At 35.0% G+C, this 8031-nt stretch overlaps 1 protein-coding gene across 1 annotated transcript in view; it reads right to left on the bottom strand.

Moving 5' to 3' along the window:
• Window positions 1-3533, bottom strand: part of LOC113100466 (signal-induced proliferation-associated 1-like protein 1) — a 52516-nt gene extending 48983 nt beyond the window's left edge. Inside the window, 1 exon segment of the mRNA XM_026265200.1 lies at window positions 3437-3533. The gene's annotated coding sequence lies outside the window, so the exon portion shown is untranslated.
• Between the last annotated feature and the right edge of the window lie 4498 nt (window positions 3534-8031).

Consider the following 8031-nt stretch of genomic DNA (forward strand, 5'->3'; position numbering starts at 1 on the left):
TAAATATGTCCACAGACTTCTGCAGGGTTCATTTTGCACATTGTCTGTTTTATAAATTGGTTAATTTTCTTCTCTCTTCATCTCATCTTTCTCTAACACATACAAAGGCTGACTCTTCCATTTTGATTGCTTATTTTTTTTGGAGAAAGCATTTGAATTATTGGTTGGGCACTTAAATAAATAGTGTTCTATAAGAAATACCCCCTTGGTCTTCTCTTTTCTGTCTATTTGCTGCCACTTTTTAGTATAAATGAAATGCCAGTTTGTGAATTTGTTAAAATACAGATATTTTTAATAAAGTTAATGATTGGCAAAATTGCCAGTTCTACGGTTTAGAAAAAAAAAAAAACTAGAATACAGTAATGATTCTGAAAAATTACGGTACACCGCTGGAAACCTTGCTGCCAGTATATTACTGTTAATTTACAAAAAAAGCTGTAATTCAGAAAACTGTAAAATAACGGTACACAGCTGGAAACCCTGCTGCCAGTATATTACCGTTAATTTACAGAAAAGCTGTAATTCTGGAAACTGTAAAATAACGGTACACAGCTGGAAACCCTGCTGCCAGTATATTACCGTTAATTTACAAAAAAGCCGTAATTCAGAAAACGGTAATAAAACTGTAAAATTACGGTACACTGCTGGAAACCCTGCTGCCAGTATACTACCGTTAATTTACAGGACAATTTTTTACAGTGCAGAGGTCTTAATGTCAATTTGAAGAGCATGATGTATTTTGTATAAAGGTTTTTTTTTTTTTTTTTTACTGATTTGAGAACTGGAAATGCACAATTCATGCATACAAATCTGTAGATATTAATAAATGAACATGATTAAATTAGACCGATGCATCAAAAGTTATTCTCCCCCCCATAATCTTTAGATCCCCCCCATGTGACCCAAGTAAGGGGGGAATTCCCCCCCAGTTTAAAAAACGAAATTCAGGCCCTGCATGAGGGTGAGTAATTAAAGACAGAATTTTACATTTTTGGGTGAACCTTAACATATCATCACTTAATGAAATGTACAAATATAAGTTGTAAAATTGACAGGCAGGCAGCATAACAGGCCATCCGGTAAAGGCTGAAACATTATCAAGTAATACTTTAATTTTCCCAGCTTTTATGAACTGAGTGAACCTTTTATTGCAGCCTTGCCAGTTGACATGGTGATTTCAACTTTGAATGAACAGACTGGCATTGTGAGAGAATGATGAGATCGGAAGGATGCCAGGAGTTCAAAGAGAGTAAGAATTTTAATCCAGAGGAATGTCTCATGCTAAATTTCTCAACATCTGTGATTAAATATGAAGGAAAACACAGATAGCATTACAGTACTTTATGAAGTAGCTTATATAAGGTTCATTACCTATAGAGCATTACAAAAGAATGCAGGGAACTTCATGCTCAGCTGAACTGAACCTGTACTTAACCTGCCCAGGATCACCTGAGCTGTGCAGTACAGTACAAGTTGTCATGGTAATCTACTTCTATCAAAAGTGAGCCACTGCAGTGACAGAGTCAATCCTGTACTTTTAATTTGATAAATCATAAATTATACCTGCCAGTGAACCTACACTCTGATTCCATTGAAAGACTCACAGCTCCTTGTTTTTACTTAAAATCCCCACAGATTTTTCAAATGAGGTTAATCAGTTTAATTTGCATTTCAGAAATTGTGCTGCTAGGAAGATACAGGGTACTGTCAAAGCACACTTTCTAAATAAGTCTCGCCTACTTTTATCACTGATTTGATACCAATTATGTTGGTAATAAAACAACATTTGAAAAGTAAAAAAAAAACTCCAAATAGGTGCCATTTCACCTAACAATTTTAGGATTCTAGGTAAACGTTTCTAATTTTTTAGAAAATGTCCTAACAAAACTTTCCTGAAGGCGTTACCCTTAACAGCAGACAATGAGTTGCCTGTGAGATCCCTTTTATTGCTGTCTGTGGTTTCAGAATTACAGTAACCGCATAGCCAGACACACAAACACATCTGTTCACAACTCTGAGGGAAAGAAGCAACAAAGCCACAGAGTAAATGTATTCCACAGAGAGTAAACACACTTACGGAAGTAAACAAATGAAATTTGGTCAATAGCTGCTCTGAGTTTTAATTGACTGGCCATTATATCATAGAAGCAGTTAGATCCTGCTTACTCTTGCGGATATATATTTGTGAACCTGAACTGGACCAATTTCCAGTTCCTTAAAAAATTTTTTTAGAATGTTTGAAAAGGTTAAAAAAAACACTAAACCATATCTAACCATAAAACCATAAATCTAACCATATTTACTGTAATATTCAAAATAATAATTTAATTTTAAAAAAGACAATATTTTAAATCAGTAATATAATACTAAAATATTAAAAATAGTTTGGTTTTTTTTTATAGATGGAACAAACTAATCTACTATTCCACTGCATAAAACTATCTATTGTTCTCAAATCTGTGTTGCCTTTGGCAATGACAGATGCAAACAATGAGTTAAAGTGCTCAGTGAGTTTGAGGTGCCTCACAGCCATTTTTCTAGCAATTATCCTAAAAGTGGCTCTTGTTGGGCATTGTTTCATGGTTCAGGTACTGGGCAAAATTGTTTGCATGACAGATCTTCTTTGAAGTAACACTAGAAGTAGTGGGATCACAACCACAACAGCTGATCACAAGATCTGAGTACTCTTCCAAAAATGGCAGGTTTCTAGACACCTTTACAGTGCTCAGATCAAAGCAGGTTCAAATCATTCACTGGACACGAATGAAAACGGCCCACTCGTTTTGAATGAGTGTGCACCAAACGCAGCTTGTCATCAGAGTGAATCACTCTTTTCAAAACGTCTGAATGACAATGGAAAAGCAGTCACTCCTGGAATAAAATCCCAGAGGAGATTATCACAGAGGTATGATATTATTCAGAAATATCTGCAATATCTACAGAAAGTCTGTGTTATTAAAGGATACATTTATCCAGGTTAAAGCAGCTTTGCATTGTAACAATGAGGGTAGTACAAGTAAATGAACAATGCCCCAAAAATATCCCCATTTATTTGTATTATAGCAATAGTCGGATCAGAGATACCCAGAATACCAAAGTATACAGTAAAATGCTCCAAATTAGACTAACCAAGCTAGAACAATATATAAAACCTACAATCTCTTCAAGTGATCTCTACAATCACATCTGTAAACAGCACATCCCAGCTGGAACTAACGTGTGTCCAACAACAAAGATACACAGCATTTCATTCTCCTCTATCCAAATAATCATTAACCTTCACTTCCTGGTGACAATGTTTGCCTTGAGTCACAGAAAACCTAAATTCACACACACACGAAAAGTGTGGCAAGGGTTGCAGAGGGTACTGGGACATGCACATTGGATTGTTCTTGTGTTTTCTGGCCTTTGCTTCAGCTCAAAGAAATGCTCTCACCTCTATTGAGTCCAGATCCCTCTCACTCATTCCACATGGCCAGACTCGCCCATGACCCTCTGCTCACACCTTTTCAAAACAGCACAGCAGACTTCCTGTTGGAAGGGTAACAGAGTATAAAATAGTTGCAAAGGCAACAAAAATACAAATTTGAGAAAATCAAATTGTCAGCAACAAATGAGAAAATTTGATTTGAATCGATAAGCACTTTATCAGAGTGCATCTCTAAAGTGCCTTCAGTGTGTCCTGCAAAGCTATTTAGCACCAACAAACTTATGACGTATGAAACACTAACAAATGACTCATATGAGCCAGCTTTTTTTAACGAATCTGTCTCAAATTCAGGTTTTCAGTCTGAATCAATCAATCAATCCAATGCATCATCCACAAAACTGAACTTGTAGTGCTTCTCAAAACCTTTAAAATGTTTAGAGATTGAGTATTCTTTTTTCAGTTTCGATAGAATTAGAAATGTCTGGCATATTTAGATTCAAACAAAGGTTTTCTGACCCTGAGATAGTTTTTGCTAAAGAACACCTCGTTACTACCAGACTGCCACGAAAGCAGTGTTACATATGACATCGAATTGATTTCACATGGAGATATTTGGTTTCTTGGCAATACGTTAACTTCAAGAGAGCCAGGAAGAACTCACCGGGTCAGCCAGAGGTTCTACTGGTATGAGCATATCAATGATAAAGAGCAATGTCCACACACACACAGAACAAGAAAAAGCACTAAAAATAGACTTCTGCCAACAAAAGGTTTATTAGTCTATTAGCACAGCCCTGGTAGCAAACCACTTAGCCCTGGTGCAAATCCATTACAGATTTATCATTCACATAAACACCACCACTGAAAGTGGATTAAAAAATAACAATATCACAATAGGCTGGAGATCATTATAAGCAGATTAACACTAAGTAAAATAAGCTTACGTTAACAGAGTAGAAAGGAGGTCTTAAGTAAACCTTAGAAACCTGAACCAAATTAAAACACAGGTGAACCTTTATTTACTCGATGAAGCTGTGAAAATATTGATGCAAGCTGCGGTAAAACAGATAACACACAATGAAAGCTAACATGTTACTTCACCTAACCATGACCATCTACTGCTGTTTCCCCTGAACACGCCTCATGTTTCTCTATACTACCACATGTAAAAATGCAACTAATAATATTAACAACTGAGGAGCTGTCAGGGGGGTGGTGGGATAGCAAATAGGTTGCCAAGCTCCGTTTCTCCTTTCTTGCCCAATTCAAAATGGAAAAGCTGCAGTAAACTTCCACCAACTCCCCAGCCCAACTAGATTTAGAAAAGCAGCAAAACAGGTATTAAAAAACAAGTGGGTACTCTTCTGAACATAATCAGACTCTTAATCAATCGTTTTAAAGCTGCCTCACCCTGTTTTTATTTTAAATTGCTTGAAATTACACCTCTTGTATGCAGGTTGCATACAATACATATAAAATAATTACTCAAACAATCTACCAATTTATTTTACCAATTTTACCTACACAATAGGGTTGTGAATTTTGGATAAACACTGAAATTGATTTTATTCACGCTTTATGGGGCTTCGATTCGATTCAAGAACGATTTTTGCTAATTCAGAATGATTGGATTCAATTCGATTGCTAATTCGGTTCGATCCTGCATTCTTTAAGTGCATTCACAGGACTATTTAAAAGCTTCCTCTACATTCGTTATGCAACTTTAATGTCACGGTTACACGACAAAAAAAAAAAAAATCCACTTTTGGCTTTTTAATCAATGATTCACGATTAAAAAAATCCATGTTTCAAGATCGATGCATATGCATCGTCAGGGTTTAAAATCGATGCTTCGAGAAAACGAGTGAATCGTTTCAAATAGATGTTTCAAAATCAAAACATGTTGCAGATGTTATAAATGAATGCATCTCTGAAGAGAAAGGACTGTCTTCATAAAAGTTTGATGCCATTTTAATTTTATCTGATAAAGTAGCGTTCATGAGCATAGCTGCTTTGATTACAGCCGTTAGTGAAGAAACCGCTAGTTCTACTGCTCATAGTGCCTCCTGTTGGCAGACAATAATTTAGCATTTTCACTTATAAGCCCGTCTCCAGTAACATAGTTTTGTAGTTGCTAAATTTTTGTTTTGTTTTCTGAAGCAACTTAGAGCACGTTTCAAACTAAATCCTGGCTGAAGCACATTTCAATCTAAAAGAATAATCAGCCAAGTCAAAGGTTTTTTAACAGCAAGATTTTTTTAAATAAATATCTTCTGCTTACTAAGCCTGCATTTATTTGATCCAAAATACACCAAAAGCAGTAAAAATTTTAAATATTTTTACTATTTAAAAAAAACTGCTTTCTATTTGAATATATATTTTAAAATGTAATTTATTCCTGTGATCAAAGCTACATTTTCAGCATCATTACTCCACTCTTCAGTATCACATGATCCTTCTGAAATCATTCTAATATGCTGATTTGCTGATTATCAATAATTAAAACAGTTAGGAACATTTTTTCAGGATTTTTTGATGAATAGAAAGATGCAAAGATCAGCATTTATCTGAAATAAAAATATTTTGTAACATTATACACCATACCATTAAAAAGCTTATATTTATACTATATTATAGGAATTTTAATTATAGTATTTATTACTTTCATTTAGCAAGGATGCTTTAAATTGATCAAAAGTAATGATATATATATAAAAGATATATTCATCAAAGCTGTTTTCAACATAAATATTTTTTGAGCAGCGAATCAGAATATAAGAATGATTTCTGAAGGATCATGTGATTGGAGTAACGCTGCTAAAGCTCCACTTTGAAATCACAGGAATAAGTTATATTTTCAAAAAGAAAACAGTTATTTTACATAGTAAAAATATATCAAAATGTTACCGTTCAAAAACTTTTGATTGGTAGTGTATGTTAGCCTATAGTTTGAAGTTAAAGATGAGCATGAGATGTTTATTTGACAGTGATTTCACATTTCTTGTTTGTATGAAGGCTAAATACAAATAAAAGGTAAAAATTTATTAATTTGTGCCATTTTCCCCCCCTAAAATATTAGTTAAAATGTAGTTTCTTAGGAGTAGGTTTCATAGACTTAGCAAATAAACTTTTCATAAGTTTGTAGGTACAGACATCTGTTTTGGCCGTTCTTGGCAGTTTTTATGAGGCATTTTTAATAGTGTTCATATCGATATCTCAATTATATTGTATTGACCAAATTTACGCAATATTTTGTGATATACATTTTGTATGCCCCTACTTATAATCTATCCATTTGTACCAGAATACTAGTCTGCTAGCAGTTAGTCTGAAGCCAGTGACTCTGTCATTAGACAATATGGTAACTTAATGTTTTTAAAACACTGTAGCCATTACCACAGTGTGGATCTAGGAAATACAGGAACAAATGTAATACACAGGAAGACCTGCCTAACACATTCCATTCTATTACAACAGACTCTCAAAAACAGAAGATGAACTAACTGACCAATAAACTAAACCGCAAAGCTGTTACTAGGAAACCACATAATGACTAAGGGAAGTGAACATGCGATATAAATAATGTTTTCCAAAAGACACAGTGTTCAAAATGAGATTAGGTTTAAAATAGATCAAAAGGAATCTTGAAAGGCTTAGAGAATATGACATTGAGAAGCTCGCATTTATTAAACGGAGTGATTTCATCATGAAATTGGTGTCTCTCTTTAAGATGTTTGCTTGAGACATTGTGTCAGTCCCTAAAAATCTTCCATTTCATAAGAAAGTGAATCACCACTGATAACGCTTCCAAGCAATCCTGACTTAACTAGGTTTCGGTCTGCAAAAGGCATTAGGCTTTTGGTTTACTTTTTAATAGGAAAATCAACAACATTACTTTAGAAAAGGTTCAATACTGAGAGTCTAGAATAAACTGCATGAATCAAACGCATAGAATCCTGCATCTCAAATTCCTCAGCACTCATTTCTCACATTCAATTTTCAACAGACTGTCTACATGACTAATGGCTGCATAAATCTGAGGCTACAGTCTGCATTAAGATGGAGCCCAAAGTGTTAGAGGAGACAGGGACTGTAATTATTGAGTCCAAAAGTAAAATGGGCGCCTTCAATACTAATTTCAGCATTTTGGGTGCCGTGTTAACACCCATCCTCTCTAGTGAAAATCTCTGCTCTCCTGCGCGGAACACAACTAGCGCTGTTAGGCAGATGGCGAGACAGTTGGTGGGAATATCAGCGATAATGCAGATACATTCTGAACCTTCAACTGTTTCTTTGCCATTCATCAGATCAGCATCAACAGCTGCTGCTTCCAGGAAGATGGGAGATTAAATGAGGTGGGCAGAACAATATGCTGGAAATTAGTACTAGTTGAAACCACCAGTGGATGATTCAAATATATACATACATGCATACACACACACACACATTTTTCAGAGTATGCAACTTTATGAACTAAATATAGCAATTTGGGTGGGAAAAGGTCCTTTCCTTTTCCTGTTTGTGACAACACTTATGTCATAGTCACCTGTGGTAACTTAGCCTATCTGGATTTCATTTTCACTGACTTTCTTAAAGGAATT

This window comes from Carassius auratus, unplaced genomic scaffold (genome assembly GCF_003368295.1).
Source record: "Carassius auratus strain Wakin unplaced genomic scaffold, ASM336829v1 scaf_tig00217271, whole genome shotgun sequence".
NCBI lineage: Eukaryota > Metazoa > Chordata > Actinopteri > Cypriniformes > Cyprinidae > Carassius > Carassius auratus.